The sequence below is a fragment of the Diadema setosum genome, chromosome 22, assembly GCF_964275005.1.
Source record: "Diadema setosum chromosome 22, eeDiaSeto1, whole genome shotgun sequence".
Lineage (NCBI taxonomy): Eukaryota > Metazoa > Echinodermata > Echinoidea > Diadematoida > Diadematidae > Diadema > Diadema setosum.
Window position 1 is genome coordinate 24,772,700 of NC_092706.1, and position 25,727 is coordinate 24,798,426.

At 38.5% G+C, this 25,727-nt stretch overlaps 1 protein-coding gene across 1 annotated transcript in view; it reads left to right on the forward strand.

The window, feature by feature from the left end:
- The first annotated feature begins 17,567 nt into the window (after positions 1–17,567).
- The window catches only part of LOC140245000 (transmembrane protein 163a-like), a 37,755-nt gene continuing 29,595 nt past the window's right edge, over positions 17,568–25,727 (forward strand). The window contains exons 1-2 of the mRNA XM_072324592.1: positions 17,568–17,611; positions 25,560–25,677. The gene's annotated coding sequence lies outside the window, so the exon portion shown is untranslated. The remainder of the gene's footprint in view (positions 17,612–25,559; positions 25,678–25,727) is intronic.

Consider the following 25,727-nt stretch of genomic DNA (forward strand, 5'->3'; position numbering starts at 1 on the left):
GTTTTTAATTGGAGAGGGCATGAAAAGCTCTGGTGTGTGTGAGTGTGTGTGTGTGTGTGTGAGGAGGGGGGGGGGGGCGACTGCAGCCTCCAGGCCTAACCCTCCTAGATTCGACAACCCTATATAGTTGTATCGAATAATCACAATGTTATTTAGGTGGTTATCATTGCTTCTGTAAATTTTTTATCATTCTTGCTTATCGATGCAAATAATACCAAATATTTCCTATTACACTATAGGCATTATCCTATAAAGTAGCCCATGCACTTTACAAAATTTGGCATAAATTTCTCTCACTATTCAGTTTGCATCATGGACTTCGCAAACGTGGTCTTGCCAAAGGATGTCGGGCATCCCTTGTTCCAAATCCCAGATAGCCGTACTCGAGTTGTCTTCAGTGCTCGCAACCAGTGCTGGTGCAAGTCCTTATTCTTGAAGTTGATGGGTAACGGCCCGACGTCTAACGAGGCAATCCGGATCGGTACGTATACAGTCAGACCTGCCAAGTCTTGCATAATATAAATTTATATGACACGTGATACTCTCACGCTTCAGGGGTATTTCTGACGCTCACAAACCTGACAAGCTTCTTTTTTTTTTTTTGTTTCTCACACCTTAAAAACAGACAACAACAGCATCAGCAGCAACATACACAATAACCAGGTAAAGATTCTGTAGATATATAGGTTTACAGGCCATTGGTCAAAAGTCAAAGGTCAAAGGTTTACTGAAAATGACAAAGTTTTTTTTTTTTGTATCCATAGTATCTTCCAACTGGTTCAAGGTATCTTTATAAAACGCAGAACTTACACGCAGTGCCTTACAATGATTTTGTTAGGAAGTTTTATTCATGGGTATTCAAAGGTTATGTTAAGTTGCTAAAATTACACTACTTGCCCCTGCACAGTTGTCTCCACACCTTGAAAACATGCATACACTGATCAACTTATGTGCACTATTGCACTATGATCTTATAGGGACATTGTCCTATATCTTGTTTAACTGTCCTCTCACATTGCCAAGATGCAGACAATTTGAGAGAATAGAGTAAAGGCATACTAGTACTAGTCGCCATTAAGGGACATTTTCTAGCTTTGTTGTGTGTTGATCCCTAGCAAGAATACCTCAAATTAGTTTGTTTCTTATAACTATACTTTTAGATAATGTTCCCTTACATTTTATTTATTTATTTTTATGCCTCCGCCACGAAGTGGTGCCGGAGGCATTATGTTTTCGGGTTGTCCGTCCGTCCGTCCTTCCGTCCGTCCGTCCTTCCGTCCGTCCGTCCGTCCGTCCTTCCGTCTGTCCGTCCGTCCGTCCTTCCGTCCGTCCGTAATGAATTTTGTGGACAAGGTAACTATCAAAATCTGTTGAGGTATCCTAATGAAACTTGGCATGTATGTGTATTAGGGGGTGAAGTTGTGCCTATCAACTTTTGGGTGCACATGCTCAAGGTCAAAGGTCAAAAGGTCAAGGTCAAATACATAAAATTTCACTATTTCCACCATATCTATTGAATGCCTGAAGATATTTTCTTGAAACTTAGTGTATACATGTATTACCCAATTAAGATTCTCTGGTGAAAGTTTGGGTCATGAGGTCAAAGGTCAAAGGTCAAAAGGTCAGGGTCAAATACATAAAATTTCACTATTTCCACCATATCTATTGAATGCCTGAAGATATTTTCTTGAAACTTAGTGTATACATGTATTACCCAATTAAGATTCTCTGGTGAAAGTTTGGGTCATGAGGTCAAAGGTCAAAGGTCAAAAGGTCACGTAAAAATATTAAAATTTCTTTTTTTTTTCTCCATACCTTGGAAAATTGTTCAAGGTATCTTCATGGAACATAGTATATACATATACTGACTGGAATTGATTATCTAGAGAATGTAGGGTTCATGGGGTCAAAGGTCAGGGGTCAAAGGCCAAGTCCAACACTTCAAAATTTTACTATTTCCCTCTTATCATGCATTGCCAGCAGGGTTATTTTTTTTTTTACATATTTTTTTTTTTACATATGGTGTATGCATACATGTGTAACCTAATAGAAATTCTCTGGAAAGTTTTTTTTTTGTTCTTCTTTTTTTGCCTCAAAGGTCAAAAGGTCAAAGATCAAGTGAAAGTGCTGAATTAACTTTTTCCTCCATATCTCGGAAGTGGCTCAAGTTATCTTGAAACATAGTACATATTATGCATGTTCTACCTGAAAGTGATTATCTTATGAATTTTAGGGTCAAGGGCCAGATGAAAATGGTAACAATTTACTATTCAATTCAGAAATTGCACTTTTTCTCCACACCTGTACCTTGAAAATTACTCAATGCCTAAATGTATGAATGGGTCAAAGTCGAGTTTAAGTCCTTAAATCCCTAGATACATGCTCTCCTATTCATCCAATTAAACCTAGGTCAAGGAAGGTGAACATTCAACACATTTGTGACAAACTTGTCATTTCAATATTTTGCCAATTTTGTGAAAATGTAATCACACATTGTCCACATGTACTATCTAGGCCTATTGGGAAAATCATGCATTATGGCGGAGGCATACCAGTCGCCAAAGCGACATTTCTAGTTTTTACATAATGTACTACTCATTTTATGCGTCCAACATAAAGTGTCCCCGGAGGCATTGTGTTTTCAGGTTGTTCGTCCGCCCGTCCTTCCGTCCGTCCGTCCTTCCGTCCGTCCGTCCGATATTAATTTTGTGGACAGCGTGACTGAAAACCATTTGAGATATTCTAATAAACCTTGGCATGTATGTATGAGTTGGCGAAGTTGTGCCTATCGACTTGTGGGTGCAAATGCTCAACGCCAAAGGTCAAAGGTCAAGGTCAAGTGCTCAAAATGTCACTGTTCCCCCTATGCAATGCCAGAAGATATTTTCTTGAAACTTAGTGTATACATGTACAACCCAATGAAAAGTCTGTAGAAATAGTTTCAGGCCGTGAGGTCAAAGGTCAAAGGTCAAGTGAAAATGTTGATATTTCACTTTTTTCTCTTACAAAATATTCATTTAACTAATAGTACATAAAATATATGCATGTACTGAATGGAAGTGATTATCAAGGGAGTTTTGAGTTCATGGGTCGAAAGTCAGGGGTCAAAGGTAGATGTCAACTCCTCAAAATTTCACTATTTCCTCATATTTATGCAATGCCTGCAGGATTTTTCTGGAAACTTAACATATACATTTATTACCAAATAGAGATCCTCTAGATATACGTTTCTTGCCAAAAGGTCTAGTTGGGGTCCAAAGGTCAAGTAAAAGTGTTTAATTTTACTTCTTCCTCCGATATCCCGGAAGTAGCTCATGGTATCTTGATGAAACTTCAATCTACACATTTATGCATTTTCTGCCAAGTACAGTGATTTTCCTGGGAATTTTAGGCCATAGGATCAAAGGTTAGGATCAAAGGCCAGGTTAAAATGCTAAAAGTTGACTACTTAATACTAAAAACACAGTTTTTTTTTCCTCATATGAAAATTACTCAATGCATAAACTTATAAAAGGTCAAAAGTCAAGGTAAAATCATTCAATCCCCCGATACCTGCTCTCATTATAGACAATATAGCCATTTTTCCAGTTATGTAAAACTGTCATCACACATTGTCAACACGTACTATAGACAAGGGGAACCCTGCATTGTGGCGGAGGCATACCAGTCGCCACATCGACATTTTCTAGTTCCATTGTGTCGTTGGAAATTACTGTTTCCGTCATTGTGGATAGTTTTTGCAGACTGCTTTACAATGCTTTCTTTTCCTGTTATGATAAAAAAAATTGTTCAATGCAAACATTATCTCGCAACCTTCTTTATTATAGAAATCTGCCCGCCCTATTCATGGAAGGTTCGTTTTGCGCGCCAGCAGGAATTCGGCTGGAATGAGACTGACGCGTTCACTGAGCTGAAGATAAAATGTGATGGCTTGCATTTCTATTGGCTGGACTTCGCAAAAAACGTGATTCAAATGGGCGTGATCGGGGATCCGTCCCCACGAATTCAAGTCCATGATCCATTTCCCTTCGCCATCCAACACCTTGGCCTAGTTGGCACGGGTTCTTCGGTGAGATTCGAGTTGGACTTGACGTGCCCAGTTTGGAACTCAGGGCTAGGTGGGGAGGGTTGATTGAAATAACATAGTCGATGGCACAGTGTCAAATTAACTTTGACTGAGGCTATACGGTCACCGCTCAGGGCGGCGAGGCCATTTTTTTTTTTTTTGTGTGTGTCCCGCCCTGTCGCCGCTGGAATCGCCAACGATTTTTGGAGAAGTCGCGGGCGGGCTGAAACTGCAGCAATGCTAGTCTAGCTTCTGGACTCTTTTTACTCGTAGGGATGATTCAGTGTACGCGACAAGCCGTATGAGGGCGTGACACCCGAGGATTGCGATACGTCGAGAACTGCGATACCCGAGAAATTCGTTGGGCGCGCCATGGTAGGGTCCATGGGCGCGCAGTCTCTCGATTATCGCAATCAGACAATTTGCGCCCTCTCTTGGTCGCACCAAGGAAAAGGGGACGGAGCCCAGACTACAGCAATGCCCGAGCAATGCTCTGTCGATTTCCCTTCGGTCACCGGACGATTTTATGAAGAAGAAGAAAAAACAACAACAACAACAACAACCAATACTGATAGGGGGACCTTTTCCGCGCAGAGTCCGAGCAGTCACCGAGTGATGCTCCATCGGCAACTGGACGATCTCCCAACGGCCAATGGCCGAATTTTAAGGAAAATCGCCCAGCGGCCGGCCGGTGACATCTGTCGGTGTCCCGTCAGGCGTATTGGCGGCCGCCGACTCTGCCGGAAATTCTTACGAGCTACCTGGGATAAAGATGTGACTGGGCCATCAACACTTTTGCTCTCCATCTCACAAGGGCACGAGGACAACGATGATCCTAATTCTACCTCGACGACCACAACTGCGAGGTTCACAGACCAAGTACTCTTGTTAAGACATGATACATGAAAGGCTATATGCGATTTAACATAAAACTTTCCTTCTACCGTATTCTTAAAAAGAAAAAAAGTTCCATTAAAGAAGTTCCATAAAGATAAAACTCGAAGTTAAAAAAAAGAATAAGAGTATATTTACCAACTAGCAACCTGTGATAGAAACCGGAGATAGATAACAGGTAACAATTAGGAAATCAAATAGAAAAGGAGGATAACCCAAGATTAAAAACAACAACAACAACAACTTACAGATTAGAATGTTCCAAAATATCCTTGCTTACTATACTGACAAATCTATGATTGTTTCTCTTTCAAATGACCAGTAGCTACATTAATGTGAAGACATGACTTTTGTACACAAAACAATGACAGCAACTTAGAATTTACTCCCAAATCCATTAGGGAACATAGCTTGATAAACAATCACCACATAAAATGCAAGCTACATGCATGTGAGAGGAATGAAAATGCGATAAACGCTTTCATGGCATACTGTGACATTTGGCCATTTATCGATCGTTTCGGGCGCCGGCCCCGTATACAACCCTCCTCTTACATAATTGTGTACCAGCACCTTTACAAATATATCCCATATATACCTACATGTTATTTTGTTTAAAGGGCTCATATAGTTCTGGTTGAGACCTAACTTCAGGTTTTTAACATTTTTGCATGGGTGAGATAATGAGAAACTTCTTATGAAATGTGAAAGTACGTGTAATTCCAAGAGGAAGTCAACGCTTATTTGATAAAAATTGGTAATAAAATGGCTGAGATACCCAAAACAGAGCAATACTAATAAAATGTGGGACCCACATTTCATTACGATCGCTTTATTTCACTTTGTTTTTGGATGTCTCAGCCATTCCAAAACCGATTTTCATCAAATAAACTTTGAATTCTTCTTAGAATGGCATGCTCTGTACCATTTCATAAGTGCTTTCTTGGTATCTCGCAAAAAGTTAAAAGCCAAATCCTCACCTCCACCAATACTTTAATATCCCTTTAATTTCACTGGTAGAGGAAATTGTTATGTCACTTTCAAGACGCTTGAATAGTAACTCATGATAGGCCCACTCATTTAGCAGTATACTCTAACGTGTCTGCATGCATGCTCTCATGAGAAAATAATTACGTTTGTGTTTGTCAATTTCTAAGTTCAGATTGAACATTTATTTTATGACGAAACAGGGAGAGGAGAGGGGAGCGCGATGACTTTATGATGACGTACAAAATAATGTGTAGTTACAAGAACTCTTCAAAAAGCCTTATAACATTGTTATATTTTTCTTCTAATATCAATTCTTATCCAACGTCACGGAATGTGTAATGAGGTACAATGGAACTCTAGACCTGTGTCAATCTATCAAGGACGTCCGCGAGAACAAGAGTTATAGAAGAATGCCGTCACTCACAATCTGCCATCTCGGCACGTTCGGTCTTTGTTACTTTAATTTGACGCTGATGGATGCACTTATTACAAGGAAACCAAAGCCCAGATACAATGTATAGATGTGGATGGAGTGGAAGCATCAATAGTAGAACACACCGCTGAAAGTTTTAGGAAAATCGGACGATTAAAGTTATGCATTTTAAAAGTTTCGGCGCATGCCATCATCGCTGGACAAGACTTAGTATAGACTTACATGTTACCCCCTACAACAAAAGGATCCGAAAGTCGGGAAGGTCGAATTTCTGAAAATGACACGACATTATTCCCTCACTCTTCCATTTCAATTCCATGTATATGTATAACACGACTCATAAAAGTACTCGGTTGCGGAGATAGCGATCATTTTATTAGAGCATATCGAGTGGTTTAGAAAATCAGCGTTTCGAGAAAACCGCCTTCAAAGTTTTGCTTCCGACGCAATCGCGATCAAGGGAGGTAAAAGACAGTTTTCACCTCTTGACAATAAAAGGTATGCTCCCAGCAACCTCCACCATGTTCATTCAAGCGGTCTACACACGACCATTCAGTAACCAGGATGCCACGCACTGGCCAATAAGAGCACTCCCTCGTTGCTAGGGGCGGAGTCTATGTGCAGTGCTAAATCCAAATCTTCGAACACATTTCTGTTCGTTGAAAGTCGGAAATTCATGGCCCATCAGAAAAACGCTAATTTCTTTGTCTTTCCTTTGATCATTTAGCTTCAAAATTTCGGCGGATGATAGACGATGCATTAGATTACAAAACCATGCAAAAAAACAACAACAACAACAACACACAAACAAACAAACAAAACAGAAATCCGATGGTTTTACCGATTTTAATGATCTGACTTGAAACTCCATTTTCTCAGCTCAACCGTCAGCGACTATAGGATCCTTTTCTTGCGGCGAGTCACCATTTCATTACATCATTATGGACGAAAATATAATGAAAATTCAACATAATCATTTCATTTCATATTAGCATAACAAAGGAACAGCAACTAGCAGTGCCTTACCTCTATTAGGATCACCGAAGCAGGGAATCAATATTACCCTTAACTTTGAGCAGGGGACTGAAGACTTACAAGCAGTGGCGTATCTAGGGGGGGGGCAAGGGGGCACGTGCCCCGGGCGCCACTCCTTGGGGGCGCAAAAAAAAACGAAAAAAAAAACGAAGAAGAAGAAGAAAAAAAGAAAAGAAGAAGAAAAAGAAGAAGAAGAAGAAGAAGAAGAAAAAAAAAAAAAACTCGCCCGGAAGGGGGAGGGAGAATGGTGGGGGGGGGGGGGGGCAGAAAACCAAATCAAACAAGATAAAAACAAAACATGATGATGACGCGGACAAAATGACAATGTTTACTGTGTTCACACAAAAATTCCATGTTCTGTGAGCTGAAATACAACAATTTTCGGCTCGCTCGCTGCACTCGCTCGCCAAAATTTATATAAAAAAGAAGGTAAGAACAAAACGTGATGATGACAAAATGACAGTGTCTATTGTGTTCACACATGTCATTTTATATTTAGCAGGCAAAATGTTTCACGGAGCAGCGGCTGCAATTTCATTCGTTCTGAAGCGATCGCCAATTGGATCAAAAGAGGGCGTCAACGGTTTCGAACATACGGGGGGGGGGGGCAAAAAACAACAACAAATCAAACAAGATAAGAACAAAACGCAAACAAAAAAAAGAAACAAAAAAATATACAAATTTCGGCTCACTCGCTCGTACTAATTAAGAGTATTTTTTCAAGTGCTCAGTTTGTTGGTATAAATCGTTATCTATAATGTCGTCACTATAATTGTGAGATTTAATAAGCAAAAAATGCCAAGAATTCCATGTTTTGTAAGCTGAAATACAAAAATTTTCGGCTCGCTCGCTGCGCTCGCTCGCCAAAATTTGTATAAAAAAGAGAAGAAGATAAGAACAAAACGTGACGATGACGCGGACAAAACGATAATATCTATTGTGTTCACTCATGTCATTTTATATTTAGCAGGAAAAACATTACACGGAGCAGCGACTGCAATTTCATTCGTTCTGAAGCGATCGCCGATTGGATCAAAAGAGGACGCCAACGGTTTCGAACATTTTAATTATGAGGGAGGGGGGGGGGCGCAAAAGAAATCAAAAAGATAAGAAAAAAAGTAATGATGACGCAGGAATATACAAATTTCGGCTCACTCGCTCGTACTAATTTAGAGTATTTTTTCAAGTCCTTAGTTTGTTGGTATAAATCGTTATCTATAAGGTCGTCACTATAATTGTGAGATTTAATAAGCAAGAAATGCCAAGAATTCCATGTTTTGTAAGCTGAAATACAAAAAATTTCGGCTCGGTCGCTGCGCTCGCTCGCCAAAATTTATATTAAAAAAAAGATAAGAACAATATGTGATGATGACGAGGACATTTACAATTTTCAGCTCACTCGTGCGCACTAATTTAGAGTATTTTTTAAAGTCCTCAGTTTTTTTGTATAAATCGATATCTATAAGGCTGTCACTATATCTTGATTAGAATTGTAAGATTTGGTAAGCAAAAAATGACAAGAATTCCATGTTTTGTAAGCTGAAATACAAAAATTTTCGGCTCGCTCGCTGCGCTCGCTCGCCAAAATCTATCACAATTCATTACATTTAAATCACCCTCAAAAGATCCCTTTTAAGTGTTTGAAAAGCATCATGTGGACTTTGTTTAAAGTCCCTACCGGGATGGGGTTGGGGTTGAACACTTTTTCAGAAATTAGGGGCGCAATTTTCGTGCTTGCCCCGGGAGCCGCTTTCCCTAGATACGCCACTGCTTACAAGCTCTACTTTTGGCAATCGCCTCTCCAATTCCATTGTGTGAGAGTGAGTGTGTGTCTGTGTGTGTCGGTATTTGTCTTGGAATTTACAAAATTATATCACTGTTCAGTCTGCTTTTCATTGCATTGTTGTGTTATTTTGGGTATTCAAATTCTGTAATCGTATGCGTTGGAAATGAAATAAAACGAAATGGAAAAAAAAAAATGTCAGTGACAAGCCTATTGAATGTGAACTTTTCATGAAAAACAAGTTGTATTGAATTTTGCTTATATATTCTTTTATATTGTTGTCCAAAATGACGTCATGAAGTAGGCCCTATAGTCTACTTACTCCGCGATGACGGCATGGCAACTTATAAAATTTGGGACTTTTGAATCGATAAACTGTCTGATTTTCCTCAAACTTTCGCAGATGTGTTTAATTGCTGCTTTCACTCAGTCCAAATTTATGTTGCTGGACTTTGTTTTCTATTGATTATTGATGTTCAGTTCAGTTCAGTTTATGTGTGCATTCCGTATTCAATGCAGTGTATAACAAAATTTGACAATAATAATCATAGACCAAATGAATTGTTCCAACGCATGAATACACATTGTGGGGTACGATTATATAAAGAAAGCATATAGGGAGAAAAATATACAACAATGGTCTTCGTCAGAGGCGTACTGATTATGGTTTGAATGTCTGTGCAGGGATCTTGGAGCCATGGAAACTGGATTCGATACTAATTTTTGAGCAGCAGAAAAGTGTTGACGCAGGGGAGTCGATGGGGGGGGGGGGGCAAATATAATCCCCCTTCAAGTGGAAAATTTTCTTGCTGTTTTAATAGATAACTTTTCAAACATTTGACCCAAAGTGTGCATCAGATTGTTGAATCTCAATTCATTCAGAAAATGGAAGATTTCCCTCGCGTGGGAAGGGGATACCGTCCCCCTCCCAAACCCTCCCCAGCTCTGTCCGTTTCCCTGAACTGCTATAATAGTATACCTTATTATTATTATTATTATTATTATTAGTAGTAGTAGTAGTAGTAGTAGAAGTAGCAGTATCTGGTACATGTAGTTAGTATACGTATCTAATAGTATAGTAGTAATAGTAGTAAGTATAGTAGTAGTAAAGTGGTATCATTACTTTTGTTGTTGTTGTTGTTTTCTTTTAACATTGACAGATTTCCGAATATTTCACCAAAAGTTTGCAACGCAGCACTTCAATAATTCTCAAAATTCTAAGGTTCCCTCGTGAGGGAAGTGAGAGCTTTTTTTTTTTTTTTTTTTTTTCAATCAACCCTTTCCCCGCTTGGTTCTCCTCCATAGATTTTGTACACTTTAGGATTGAAACATTTCCCAATTTCCATCAAAAATGTGTTAACGAATCTCATTTGAACTGTAAAAGTGCAAAAGCTCCTCGTATGTGATAAGGGCGCCGTCCTGGGTAGCCTTTAGACAAGGCGACTCGCTCTGCGTGCCCCCGTATAGCGCGTTTACCCCACAAACCTGTTGGCCGGCGAGTGGAGCGGCTCGCTCCACTCGCCGGCCAACAGGTTTGTGGGGTAAACGCGCTATACGGGGGCACGCAGAGCGAGTCGCCTTGTTTAAAGGCTACGTCCTGGGGGGCAATGGGGCACAGTCCCCCCCCCCCCCCCCCGACTGGGAAGAGGAGTAAGGACCTAAATTTCCGAGATGCGGGGAATTTTCTTGCTTTTTGATAGAAATTGTCCAAATATTTCATTCAGCGTTTGCACCAGATCGTTGAATCTAAATTTCGAAAGTACAAAATCTCGTTAGGTCCCCTTCCATATACAGTTAGATTAGTAGGCCTTACACTTGGTGTTATTAGCTTTGTTCAGTAATTTGTTCACGAGGAGACTGCAAAGTACAAGCTTTGCTTTTAAGCACGTCTTCTCCATTTCCTGCAACTTTTATTTTAATTCACTATCATCTGAAAATGATGCGTAGTAGGCCCTATTGTTAATTTCAAAGTATTTTTCTTTTATAATAATGCCCCCCCCCCCCCAAAAAAAAAAAATACAATCGGATTTTCGCATTGATAACTTCAAATGTGATAAAACTGTCTGAATGCTATTTCAGGGTCTTAAAATATAAAATCTTAGCTATATTTTGCAGAAATCCCCATATTCAATTTGGTTAAGTGGTCATAGAGAAATGTGGATCGTTGTAAAGCATGCCATGGGTCTGATCCTCCCAAGTTTAGCATTTGGATGCTCTTGGAACTGCATATTAATGTGTGAACACAATGGACACAACTTGGAGGAAAGGGATTCCTGACATGCTCTACAAAAATTTCTGTAAGATGAGGGTAATAAGTTGTAGTTTCATATCATGAAATTATATTTGGATTTGGGATCTGTTTTTAAAGTTATCATTCGGAGGGTCCCGTTGTATTTTTTTTTTGGGGGGGGGGGTGGGGACTTTCGGTACATTGTATCGATATTGTGTTATGTACATCAATGTTTTGTATATTGTTGGAAATGAAATGAGATTAACGTATTTTCGAATAATTGATTTTTATCATGTACACCAGTGTGCACACTTCGGATCTGCTCTGACTTCAGTTCCAACAAATTCAAAAGTTCCCTCATTGTGTATTGTGTCCGGGGGTAGGTCTTATTCACTTTCGCTCGCTTCCCGTGGGTCGCTTCCCATCCTGTAGATGAAGTAGGCCTACACTTTTTTTAGTGTTTATGGACCGTAAAATGTTAGAAGAAACACATTAACTAAACACAAACCTGCAGGTGTTCAAGCTGGTCTATTTTCTGGCCATCACTTCCATTGACAGATCTCATCCATCAGTGAGTTTGCTCCTTCATGATGGTACTCAAAATTGGAAAAAAATACAGTTTGTTATTGTTGTCTTTAATAAAGTTAATGAGTTCAGTCATGCATGACATTTATCAACATAATAATTGCGTATCAATGGATAGAGGAAGAGTTCTTCTTTCCTCACAACCAATATTTTGCTCTCCAAAGCTGACATTTATGAAACAGTAGCCCTCCAAAGTTGGATTAGGTCCTATCATTTTTTTTTTTTTTTATAATACGCACTGTATTTTATAGGTCCTATAGACTGTGTAGGTCCAACAGTCGAATGCGCGCCGAACAAGTGCTTTCCAAAATGACACTGTAGCTATTTTTTTTAAAGAGCTTTATGACACAATATGCCTAAAGCAACTTTGTCATTACGTTTCTCTGGGTATTTGCTTCCCTTACTTTTTTTTTTTTGATAGGAAAAATTCCAAATTTGCACCAAAAGTGTGCACCAGGGGGTGTTTCATAAAGCTGTTCGTAAAGTTACGAACGACTTACGAACGACTGGTGATCAGTTCTTGTGCTGAATTATTGAAATTCTGATAAGTATAACTGATCACCAGTTGTTCGTTTAAGTTGTTCGTAACTTAACGAACAGCTTTATCAAACAGGGCCAATTAGATGGCATTACTTCGCATAAGGGGGCAGGACTAGTTTTCTAGAGCGCAGTTGTTCAAGTTTGTTTGTTTGTTTGTTTTCTGTGCCCTCCCTCCCTCCTCTCCCCTGTGGTCTAGAATCTACTTGTTATTTGTTTATATTTATTCATTTATTAATTCATGTATCTTTATTGTTTAATTCATCAATTATTTATCTATCTATTTTTTTTTTTTTTTGCATATTGCTAGACTACAACGTGTAATGATGAAGACAGACTGTTAAATACTCAGTAAATAAAAAGTTTTGTTTTTGTTTTTGTTTTTTTTCAACGCATAAGATAATTCAAAACGTAAAATGTGCAGCAGAGGTTCACACGCTGCATCATCATGATTATGCACGCACACGCGCAACGCACGAAGCACAACATCAACAAAGCAAGCAACCGAAGCAGTGTATGATTTATGGTGGACCCGTAAGTATTTTTTTTATCCTATTGATTTGTAACTATTCTTGAGCTCCTAAAGTTAAAGACAGTGAAATAAATTTATCACCACATCTACCCCCAACAAATAGTTAGGAAGACAAGGCGTTCTAAACCAACTAGAACAGATTAATTCATCTGATAATCGGATCCACCCATGCATGCAGAGACCATCGCCTTCATTGATTAGTGGATCAACGTCAGCCAGAGACAGTGGATCCCAGCCATCCCGCGGCGGCGCAGGCCCGGCGGCCCATTGCTCAGGGCTCCTGGCCTTCGTCAGGATTGCCGGCGGTTACATAATGTACGGTACCCGTAGTACCGAGGTAGCCGTAGCGTAGTAAAGCAGGGACCGGGGCCTTCACACAGACCAGTTCGGGCTGGTCGCAGTTTAAACCGCACTGAATTAATTTTACAAATAATTATATTTGCTGTGAATAACAGAATGTTATGCCAAAACCAGAAGGAAGGGGATATGCCTATGAAAAGCAATTGCAGAGGCAGAACAATATATGTGTTTACTTAGGCATAGATTTCTACCCCGGTATTTAATGGTAACAGTGGTGTTTCATGATCCCGAAGTCGAACTTAAAGGGAAGGTAAACCCAAAGAGCAATGTGGATTGAGTGAAAGCAGCAACATTAGTAGAACACATCAGTGAAAGTTTGAGAAAAATCGGACAATCGATGCAAAAGTTATCAATTTTTAAAGTTTTGGTGTTGGAACCGCTGGATGAGGAGACTACTAGAGGATATGACGTATGAGTGGACAACAATACAAAGAGAATATAAAGGATATTCAACAAAAATTCACTTTTCTAGAATTATGAAAGAGCAGTGGACCAACCGCTTTCAAAAAGCAGGGGGAATAATTGCTACCCTTAACATATGTCAATATCAAGTTGATAGAATTTGTAATTTTCATGAAAAATGGATTTTTGTAGTATTTTCTTTATATTTTCTTGATATTGTAGTCCACTCATACGTCATAACCTCTAGTAGTCTCCTCATCCAGCAGTTCCAACACCAAAACTTAAAAAATTCATAACTTTTGCATCGATTGTCCGATTTTCTTCAAACTTTCACTGATGTGTTCTACTAATGTTGCTGCTTTCACTCAATCCACATTGTTCTTGGGGTTTATCTTCCCTTTAATTTAAGATTGACTAAAAATCATGGTTTGCTTCTTGTTTCCCCGTTAAATTCCATTTGCCTAATCACCAACCACTTCAAACTATCATTAATATTTACAGGATAATTCCACTCTAATCTATCTATTTTATCTTGTATTATCAATGGGTACATCAAAAGTCTCCAAAATTTTTTCGTTTGCCAAAAAAGGGCAGCAACATTGAAGACACACACAGTAGCACAGCATACCATATTTGTGTATAGTCATTTAAATAATTAAAGTTTGACTTAATTCCTTATAAAACACCCCCCCCCCCCCAATAATTTAAAGCGGGAGAGAGTTAAGATCTGTTGGCAATAGCAATATGACCAGTTAAGTAGAAGGGAATCGGTACCGGTAGGTTAGGAATATTGCAGATGAGTCACATATCTTAGTAAAGTCCCACTCTCACATTTTTAGTTAAATCATTACAAATGATTGTGGAGATGTGTATGGTAAGGTGATTTGATGGAGCTATGTGCCATGACACTTTATTCTTGTTTTTTTTTTTTTTCATTTGACTCACATAGCTTAACCTTTACATAGATTTGACTCAATTGACTCATTTGACTCAAATAACTTTCGTAGAATGCATAGATTTGATATCAAATTTATGAAGTGCATAGGCCTATTCTCCTGATAATCATATTATTGTGAACATTCACAATCCATGTTAATATTAGTGCCAAATGGAAGCTTGTGCAATTAAAAGACAATGTGTGAATCTCTGTGAAGTAGGTCTAGATCTATATCTTTTAAAAGATAATGATGAGAAAAGTTGAAAGGGCTCATATGTAAAAAGTTTCTAGAAACTACCACCAGAGACAAATCATGGTCTATGTTAGCCCGACCAGACGCTGTGCTACGTATGTACAGCAGCGACTGGGCTGTGTATAGTTAGGTCTATGTGTGGGTTTAAAATGTTGGTTTAGAACTTGTAGGTAATGCTTTAGATTTAGCTCCTGTTTTAAGTGGTTTTGATATGGGTGACCCTAAATGGAAAAAAAAAAATATAATGGATAGCCTCAAATTATGCAAACTATTAACATCTTGAGTTCTACAGTGTAGAGTCTGGTCTAGACCTCTAGTCTATCTAAATGTTTTCCTGTCCACGGCATGGTTGTAATGAGAAAAGTTGAAAGGATTCAATTGTAAAAGGTTACTGGAAATTACAACTAGAGAAATGGTATGCTCTATATGTGGGTTTGATATTTAACTTGAAGTTAAATGGTTTAAATTTAACTCGTGTATTAAATGGTTTTGATATACAGCTGTACAATGTGTAGGCCTAATGGAAAAAACAACAACAACAAAACATGGATAATCTCAACTAGGCCTACATCTTGAGTTTTTAATAGAGTCTAGTCTAGACCTCTACATCTTGAGCCATAAAGTAATAATGTTTTCCTATCCATGGCATGATTAGGATTTATTACTACAGCCTATTTCGGACCTATCTATAGACTATAGACAGGAATGCAAGTAGAGGCCTACAAGTGTATGATTGAGGTATTGAAAACAAACTTGTACACTAACCAACAAACAGTAGAATTAAGCAGATGTAATAATGATACCAAGTTCTTCTCAATGGCAAGTTATCTCAAAGATTATAAAGCAAGAGTGACACATTTGATTGTAAAATGCACTGTAATGCTGGTAATTTTTCAGTCTACTGTTGTGTTACAAGCCAGTGCCCCCACCTCACCTGACAATAAAAGGATAAGCTGGTTGTTGATCCGTGAAAAGAACAGTAAACTGAGCTTCACAATAGCGGAGCACAACAAACGATGTCTAAATGTGCTAGTGCCCTAGGGCAATATATCTCCCCCCCCCCCCCTTGCCAGCTGTGATGGCCAGTGGTGTAAGACTAAAAGTGACAATTGATTTTCCTTTCACCCGTTTAGGTTGGACTGATTTTGCTATAACAGTCATTTCCCATAGTCACCTGCCTGAGTATTCTTTGGACTCGTCTTCAATGGGTTAAAATGTGTTCTTCCATTTGGCACCCGAGATCTCAGGAAATAAAATCCTACTCCAGTGCAAAATTTAAATTTTTCAGTTGCAAATTTTCTATGGTACATTTGATATGTGATCATAGTCAAGGAAGATTAAAACCTGTCATTGAAGCCTATTTTATAACTACCATAATGACTTATTTGTGTTGCTTTAGAGGGAGCATGGCCCTGATTTTTCTTTTTCTTTTTTAATTGTAGATCGTACATAGGCCCACTGTCTGCAAATTTCAATTACCTGACAAGCAAACAAAAGAGAAGAGAAAGAAAGTAAAGAATGTCATATTGCTAAATTTTGTACTCATTTTCAGTGAAATTCCCAAGCAAAAAAGGCAGTGGAAATGTGGCTGATGTTTGAAATGTCAAAATATGTTTGGAAAATTATCATTATCATTTTCATTTTTTGCAGCCAAAGTGTATGTGTATCTTGTACAGTGTACTTGTAAACCTCCACTTTATAGTACATTTATGTAGTTGTATGTACTGAGGTCAGGATATAAATCAAGTTTCATGGGGAGCATTTGTATACAAAGTTTTAAAAGTACTGGTATCAAGAATTCATCCTTAAAAAAGCAAGATTGTAACACCACATGAATGCCTTGCCTGCCTCTGCCCATCATTTCTTTTTGTATTATACATTTAGACAGTGCAAATGAATGCAACATTATTCTACTTGTACATGTACCAGTATCCTAACTTGAGGTGAGTATCCATTCTATAGAGATCAATAGCCCCTCACATGAGATGCAAATAAGAAAAGGCACCTGTCTGCCTACCAGTTCAAGTTCCTAATTTAGATTTAGAACATAAAAGCAACCCCAGGCAGGTCTAGGATGTTCAAAATAGATCATACTACAGAAATTCTTTTGATCTTAAATCAAGAGCCCCTTGTTCAAGGAGATTGTGTAATAAGTATTTTTGGATTGTTTTTTACCCTTCTTTTGTTTCAGGAAACATTTGGACAGTGCCAGTGAATGCAACCTTGTCTTTATGTAGCAGTATTCTAAATTGAGTCAAGTGTCGTCCAGCAGATATTAATATTCTCTTGGCAGACCAAATTAGTACCAGTATCATTCCAAGTTCCTATTCTGGGCCACTAGTCCTCCACAAGCTTCCTGGGGGTTGTTCTTGATAGCCTCAGGGCATGCGCTACATTTCCTTTTTAACTCGGCCGATCTTGTTTTTTCCCCAGTCACAAAAGAAAGCCAAAAATCCATACTGGAACAAAGGATGAACATCTTATACAAGTCTGTGGCAGAACTAAAGTCCTGTCATTATTGCACACTCGGAGCTTTCTTTAGGATGGTCAATACTGCTGCCCTCTTCTATCGAGGTAAGTTCTCACGCTGTGTTGTTTACATACCGTTATGTATCAAGTGTGAGCAATGTTGGCTTGTGGTTGCTGCTAAATCATTCTCATTTTCTTCTTGTGTTTCTTGCTTGTTTTTATTGTTGTTTTTGTGTCGTAGTCCTTTTCTGGTTAATGGATCTGTTACAGGCAATCATTATCTAGAGATGATAAAATCCCATTTAGTAATCATGTGAAGGCTATGGAATTCATTCCCCCCCCCCCCCAAAAAAAAAAAAAAAAAAGAAGAAGAAGAAGAGACAAAGGTTAATAATGGCAAGTAAACTACCCGAGATTAGTGTTTGCAATGTTTTGTGTAGTGTGTGACATGTTTGTGCACACCCAATAACTTCTAATCTATTCTTTTCCTTTTGACCAGGTTACTTGTATTTGTAAAAATTTTCTCAAAACAGAATTTCATATCTCCGCAAATGTAGCCACCATACATGAGGTGATGACTGGACAAGATTTGTATTCACTTCTTGGGATTGAAAAATTTTGTTTTAGAAGTATTTGGGTTAACAGATATTGAACAGAGCATTAAATGTTCTGTTCAATATCTCTTTTTGGACACTTCAAAATACATTGACTTGTGCCATTTCAAGCACTTATAAGGTCCCTGCAAATCCAAATCTTTGTTGACTTCTATTGATGCCCTTTGGTCTATACAAAACCAAATCACTAGATACATGAACTTCATATACATCGTATATTTTAAAACCATGTTTTCTCAATTGTTTTTTTTTTTCTCTCTGCTAGGGCTGTTAAGCCTCACATTAAAAACAACAACAACAAGAACAACAACAATCCTCAAGAGCATCTTTTATTCATATTCCCGCTGCACAGCCTCCTCGTGTGACACTTGTCAGCTGAACAATAAGCCAGTTCGGGGTTAGCTCATTGGCATATGGGTACACATGACCTTTCTTCTTTCTCAGTTGTTAGGCACTCCACTAGTTTTCAAGCGACAGAAAGTGTAAGCTTGCCCAACGTAACAATTTATAGAATTCATCAGTCATGTTCGAACAAAGGATGAAATTGCGAAGAACAGGTGACCATAATGATCCACAATACACTTTGGAAAGCATCCATTTCATTATTTTGCATGGAATGTTATTTAACAATTTTTTTTTTTTTCTGTTAATATTGTGAAACACCGCTATTGCTGTCAGGTGGATATGATGACAAGCACAACTTACATATTGTATAAGTATCACTTGAATAATCATTACGTCACAGATGCTTATCTCAGTGAATTTAACAACCAACATGCTTTGCTGGTACAGATGACCTTTTTCTGCTCATGCACAAAGTGAAACCCCGAACTGGCTTATTATAGACACATGCAGCTATGTTCCTGACCATTCATTACTACATGTATGTCAAATATTTCTCAGAAACATTTGCATTTTGCATTTTTGTGGGTAAGTGCAGTGTACAAGCAAGGAAGTTCGAGAAACTGTCACAACAGTCTTATAGTCAAGGCGCTAATTCCTGTAAGAGGCTTAATTAAGGAGTTCGTTCAACCCACCCCACAGAAAAGGCTTGACCAGACAAGGTGGTAGATGGGACCTCTATGAACATCCCCAGGTAGTATGTGGTTCCAAATTGTGGTGTCAGTAGAATTTTACTGGCCACTTTTCATCATGATTTGTTGGAACAAACGTAAAAGAGTCTGCGCATGCCAAGACTATTACACGCACCACTAGCACTGCTACAGGCGCCAGTGCCAGTGCTGCGTGTAGTAGTCTTGGCGCGCATATACTTTTTCTTCGATAAACAAGGGTTTTGCCTGCAAACTAACTTTTCAAGCCAAGCTGGGTTCGGTGTAGTGTAGTTTCTAGCCGTTTTTATTTCGTCTTTATTTCAAGAGTTCAAGCAAGCCGAGTGAGAGCGCATACCCGGTGATTGTGACGACCGAATCGCAATCACTGGGTGTGTGCTCTCACTCCACTTAGCGCAATAACAGCGGGCTTCTGCATAATACACAAGCTGCAACTCAGAGAAATAAAGACGAAAAAACGGCTAGAAATTAAGACTAGGGTCGGTAAAGGCTTGTCGCTATTTGGGGCACTGAAAACGACAAACTCACACAGTTTTTGCTTTTATTTCATGAAGAATTCATCAAAACTGCATAAAACTATATATGTTGCTAGAGATGTCATCAATACAGTGGGATTCATTGTAAGTTATAATATTGTGCATGGTTACCATGGTAACCGGATGCCTAAAGGTGACTGGTAACCCCCAAAATGCCTCCTGCTGCTACAAACATTGGAGTTTTTTTTTTTTTTTAATCTTATAGATGCAATAAAAAAATCACAATTTCTTTTATTGATTTTCGTTAAAAAAGTTTTCCCTGTTGCCATGGCAACCAGTATTATCCAATCAGAATATAGTTGTCAATAACTCGAAAACTAAAGCCCATAATTTCAAAAAGCTCAATAAGCATGTCCTTCCTTCTGCATAAAGTGTACATCAGGTATGTGTGAAGAATATTTTGAAGCATTCTCAAGTTACAGCAATATTTGTAAGCAAAGGCATAATAAACGGCCATTGAAAGAAAGATATCATTTTCGAATAGTAAAATGCATGAAAAAGTTGCATCCGTCGTACTTTCAACACAAATTTGACTTCAAAGCATAGGCAAATGTATATAGTTTTTAATAATGTATGGACACAAAATTCCCTTAAAAATAAGATGAATACAGAAAGCAAAGCCAATATTCTATAGTAGCTCTTTCGAGTATTTACAGAGCGATGGTTATTCAAAACAATCCTGGAAAAGAGCAGAGGAAAGCAATTGATTGTTTATGTTCTTAAAGGAAGTTTATTCAAGAATACCGATAAATTCATTTCTAAAGAAGGAATATACACGTGCGCTGGATTATCCATCAAAGAATTAAGCGTACTTTTGTGTTCGTTAACTATTGTAATATATATATATATATATATATATATATATATATATATATATATATATAGAATAAAATGAAATATCATGATATGTAAATTTTATTCAAAACGTGCAGTAATGAATTAATGCTGAGGAGAGAATGAGGGAAAAATCTTGGGCGTCTTTTCCCTTTTTATCCAGACTAATTTTACAGTGTAGAGCTGATCTACAATGAGTGATGTGCACGAAAGGCAAAAGAAACAAACCTGTCTAAATTCCAGATATTTTTGGGAGTTACCAATCACCTGTAGGCATCCGGTTACCATGGTAACCATGCACAATATTATACCTGACACTGTATCCCATTGTATTGCTGACATCTCTAGCAACGTGCACATATATAGTTTTAAGGCGTTTCGATGAATCCTTCGTGAAATAAATGCAAAAACTGTGATAATTTTGTCATTTTCAGTGCCCCAATAGCGACAAGCGTTACCGACCCTAGTCTTAATTTCTAGCTGTTTTTATTTCGCCTTTATTTCTCTGAGTTACAGCTTGTGTATTGTGCAGAAGCCCGCTGTATTGCGCTAAGCCGAGTGAGGGTGCATACTCAATGATTGCCACAAAAACGGTTCGGGCGTCACAATCGCTGGGTATGCACTCTCACTTGGCTTGCTTCAACTCGGAGAAATAAAGACGAAATAAAAACGTCTGGAAACTACACTACACCGACCCCAGCTTAGCGTGAAAAGTTAGTTTGCAGGCAAAAACCGATGTTTGTCGCTGAAAAAGTCTTTGTACGCTAAGACTATAACACGCACCACTGGCATTGGCGCCTGTAGCAGTGCTAGTGGTACGTGTAGTAGTCTTAGTGTGCGCAGACGCTTCCTCGAAGAATATGGTCATGTCGCAACTAAAATGGCCTGTAAAATTTCATTGATACCACAATTTGATATCACATACTACCTAGGGGTGTTCCAGAGGGCCCAACCGACCACCCCATGCAGTCAAACCTTTTCTGCGGGGTGGGTTGAACGAAGTCATTTTTTCTGGGTCGCTGCGCCTGGACTATTATTCGCTTTGATCCCATGCTCGAAGCCGCCACTCAAAAATATTTAAAGTATGTGTCAAACTGGATCTGCCGCTCAGATGTGAAGACAATTGACTCGTGTGTCATTGCATAATCACCAGCAACTTTCCAAGGAAGATATGTCTTTGTGATGGTAATTACTTTTCGCTATCCCTACTTACATTGTACAAACGATGGGCGGTAGACAATGGTAAAAGCACGGGGGTGCACGAATAGAAATTGCTCAAATATTGCTGAAATAGATGTGTATCAAAATTACTTGACTGTTTGTGTCTGTACGCTAATCTGACATATTAATTTATAAAGAACTATACTTGAAGATGATACCATATTAGTTTCATTTGGGGAAAATAAGGAGAAAAGTGATAAAACCGGCTTTCCATGAGGGCAAAATTTCAAACACTTTCACAAAATACAGCTCAGATTTTAATACACTTTTGCACATATTTTCGAACGGAATTGACTTTTGTTTTATATGCTTTATCACTAGGTGAAATTTCATTGCATTTGATAAACAAGCAGCATATACCCAATATTATGTTAGCATTAAAAATGAATCTTCAGATTGCTCAGAAAGATGGCGGCTTCAAGCATCGAACATCAAAGGCACAAATGCACCTGTGGAATTCTTTTGTCCATCCATAGAAAACTGACAGCTGATTGAATAATTATAGTCAGTTGTAGCTCCATCTCTCGAACCTCCGTGGTACAAGCTAGTAATGAATGGTTTAGCACATATACCACCAAACAGTGTCTACTTGTATTGTTCAGCTCAGCTGTTACAGGAGCATGATGTGCATTGAGAATAAATGCATTGAACGATTGAATAAAGTTGTTCTGGAGGATTTTTTTCCCCACAGTAGGGGCTTAACAGGGCACAGAAATACAATATACTGGTGTGTATATTCTTTAATATGAATGCATATTTTCATTAAGTGTTGATTTGGTTTAAATGTATGGATTAAAAGGCATCGATAGAGGTCAAACACACATTTGAATTGCAGGGACCCTACACATGTTGAGGAAATGATTTTGTGAATTTCTGCCTCTGATTCCATTTTCTCCCAATGTGACCCTGCATCACAAAACCAACAATAAGTCGCCAGACATGATTTTTTAGTTAATGACAGATTCTTAAAGAACAGACTCTAGGCTTTAGAATGATGTATAACTCAATTCAAATGGACTCCCCTATCTTATCTAAATACAAGAAAGAAAGCACACACTCTGGAAAAGTGTGAACTGAGAAAAGAGGCTCTGAAGTACAGGGTCTATTCAAGAGCTAATCTTTCACCAAGCTGGGCTAGCTGTGCGATGAAAGGGACAAAACACAGGATGTCAACCACTGGAGCAACAGCAATGAAGGGATTATCAGATTATAAGCTCAAATTAAGCATGCTCTATCAACACATTCTGTCCATGATTAATGCTAACTTTCAACACAGTAGCATTATCCTTTCAAAATTTATTAGACTTGAAGAGTGTACAAACGATTTCAAGAAATGAAAAGAGGCCTCTAATACAAACCTGATCATTCTACTCTCCCCCAAAAAGGGGTTGTAGAAAAACTGCTGAAAACACACTTTCCCATTCGTGTTATGATCCCAAACTAATTGTCCCCGCCGAACGAGTTCGAGCAGGGGACTATGAAACGGGCTCCGTACGTGTGTGTGTCCGTGTGTCCGTCCGTCCGTCCGTCCGTCCATCCGTCCGTCCGTCCGTGTGTCCGTGTGTGCGTCCGTGTGTGATCAAAATCTTCAATTTGCTACTTCTCTGTCATTTATGAGCCAATTTTGATTCTGTTTGCTTTATATGATAGCACTACATGGGAGCTTTGAAACTTCTACACAGAATTTCAGTCGTGACCTTTGACCTTGACCTTTGACCTATATTGTACATTTTGCTACAAAATGCTACTCCTTCGCCATTTCTAACCCGATTTCGATTCCGTTTGCTTTATGTGATGGCACTAGGTGAGGGCTTCAAAACTTCTACACAGAATTTTGACCTTTGACTTCTTTGACCTTTGACCTTGATTTTTTGACCTATATTGTACATTTTGCTACAAAATACTACTCCTTCGCCATTTCTAACCCGATTTCGATTCCGTTTGCTTTATGTGATGGCACTAGGTGAGGGCTTCAAAACTTCTACACAGAATTTTGACCTTTGACTTCTTTGACCTTTGACCTTGATTTTTGACCTATATTGTACATTTTGCTACGAAATGCTACTCCTTCGCCATTTTTAACCTGATTTCAATTCCGTTTGCTTTATATGATGGCACTAGTTGAGGGCTTCAAAACTTCTACACAGAATTTTGACCTTTGACTTCTTTGACCTTTGACCTTGATTTTTGACCTATATTGTGCATTTTGCTACAGAATGCTACTCCTTCGCCATTTCTAACCCGATTTCGATTCCGTTTGCTTTATGTGATAGCACTAGGTGAGGGCTTCAAAACTTCTACACAGAATTTTGACCTTTGTCTTCTTTGACCTTTGACCTTAATTTTTGACCTATATTGTACATTGGCTACAAAATGCTACTCCTTCGCCATTTCTAACCCAATTTCGATTCCATTTGCTTTATGTGATGGCACTAGGTGAGGGCTTCAAAACTTCTACACAGAATTTTGACCTTTGACTTCTTTGACCTTTGACCTTGATTTTTTACCTATATTGCACATTTTGTTACAAAATGCTACTTCCGGCGGGGACATATGTTACGCACCGCGTAATTTCTACTTTTCCTTGTTAATATTGTAGAAGAAAGATAGCTCTTTCAGAAAATATGAAATACTCAAGATTGACTTGGCTGACCCATTTCACCTGTTTTGAGTTCTTACGTAAAATCAAGGGTTGCGATTTTTTGTTTGTTTTGTGGTGCACAGTCACAAATATCTTTACTTGTGGCATTTTTTTATTTATTTATTTTTTTTGGGGGGGGGTTTATTTTGGGGTCTTTTCTGTTTTGTTTTGTTGTTTTGTTTTTTTGTTTTTTTTGTTTTTTTGTTTTTTTTTTACCACAGGCTATAACCTGGTTATATCAACTCTTTATGTGCCATGGTGTAAAACCCCCTGTGTGCCACATTGTTCTGAGACAGCAAAACAGTCAGTGCTTTTGGGAAAACAGTCTGTTCTTCAAATCTATATAACTTTTGAGTATAGATTTATGTTACCTTGACCATGTAATGAGGAAAGTTGTAGAGAAAATGCCAAGCTTTGCTTTAAATGATGTAAATTGTATAACAAACCTATGATTTTCTTTCTTTCAAATGATCTGTAGCCACAATATTGTAGAGCCATAATTTCTGCACACAAAACAGTGACAGGAAATTAGAATTTACTTGCAAATCCAGTAGGAAGAGCACTGCTTGATAGTCAATCACCAAATAAAATGCAAGCTGCATGTGACAGCAATGGAATATTGAGAAACACTTCCATGGTACTGTGGCATATTTTGGCAATTTACACTTTATCTATCAGTTTGGTAGGGCTCGTGCGTTTGAGCAGTATTATGCAAACTAATTGTCACGCCATCAACTGAGCCGGGTGAGCGAACATGGCACATAAATCTTAAGAAAAACAAAACAAACCAAAACTTTGAGGATGCATGGTGTCAACCATGTATCCTCAAAGTAACTTTGAAAACAGGCTACCCTCTACATTGATCTTCATGCATGCTTTAATGAATGACTCCAGAAGTGAGGGTAGCTCACTATTAAGTATTTGTGAGGGTGCCCTTTGGTTCATAACCCTGAAGTCATTTCATGGAGTGCCCTTTAGTTTGTGGTTAATTTTATCTTACCGGTAATACCTAAGTATAACTCCAGCATTCTTCTTTCACTGTCTATGTCGGGGCCTGTGTGAACATACAGTGACTTGCATACAGGCCTGTAAGTGATGACCGGTGCTGTTGTGAGAACGCTGCATTCTACATTTCAGATTTGTGTGTGGGAGGTACAAATTTAAAGTCAGCAATGAGCTGGGATAAACATTGGACTTCCATGAAGAAAATCATCTCTTGAGACTACTGTTCCTGAGAGAAGAATCTTATTTAAAGGTACAGTATTAGTGCTGAAAGAGATTTATATCACTTTCAATTAATTGACT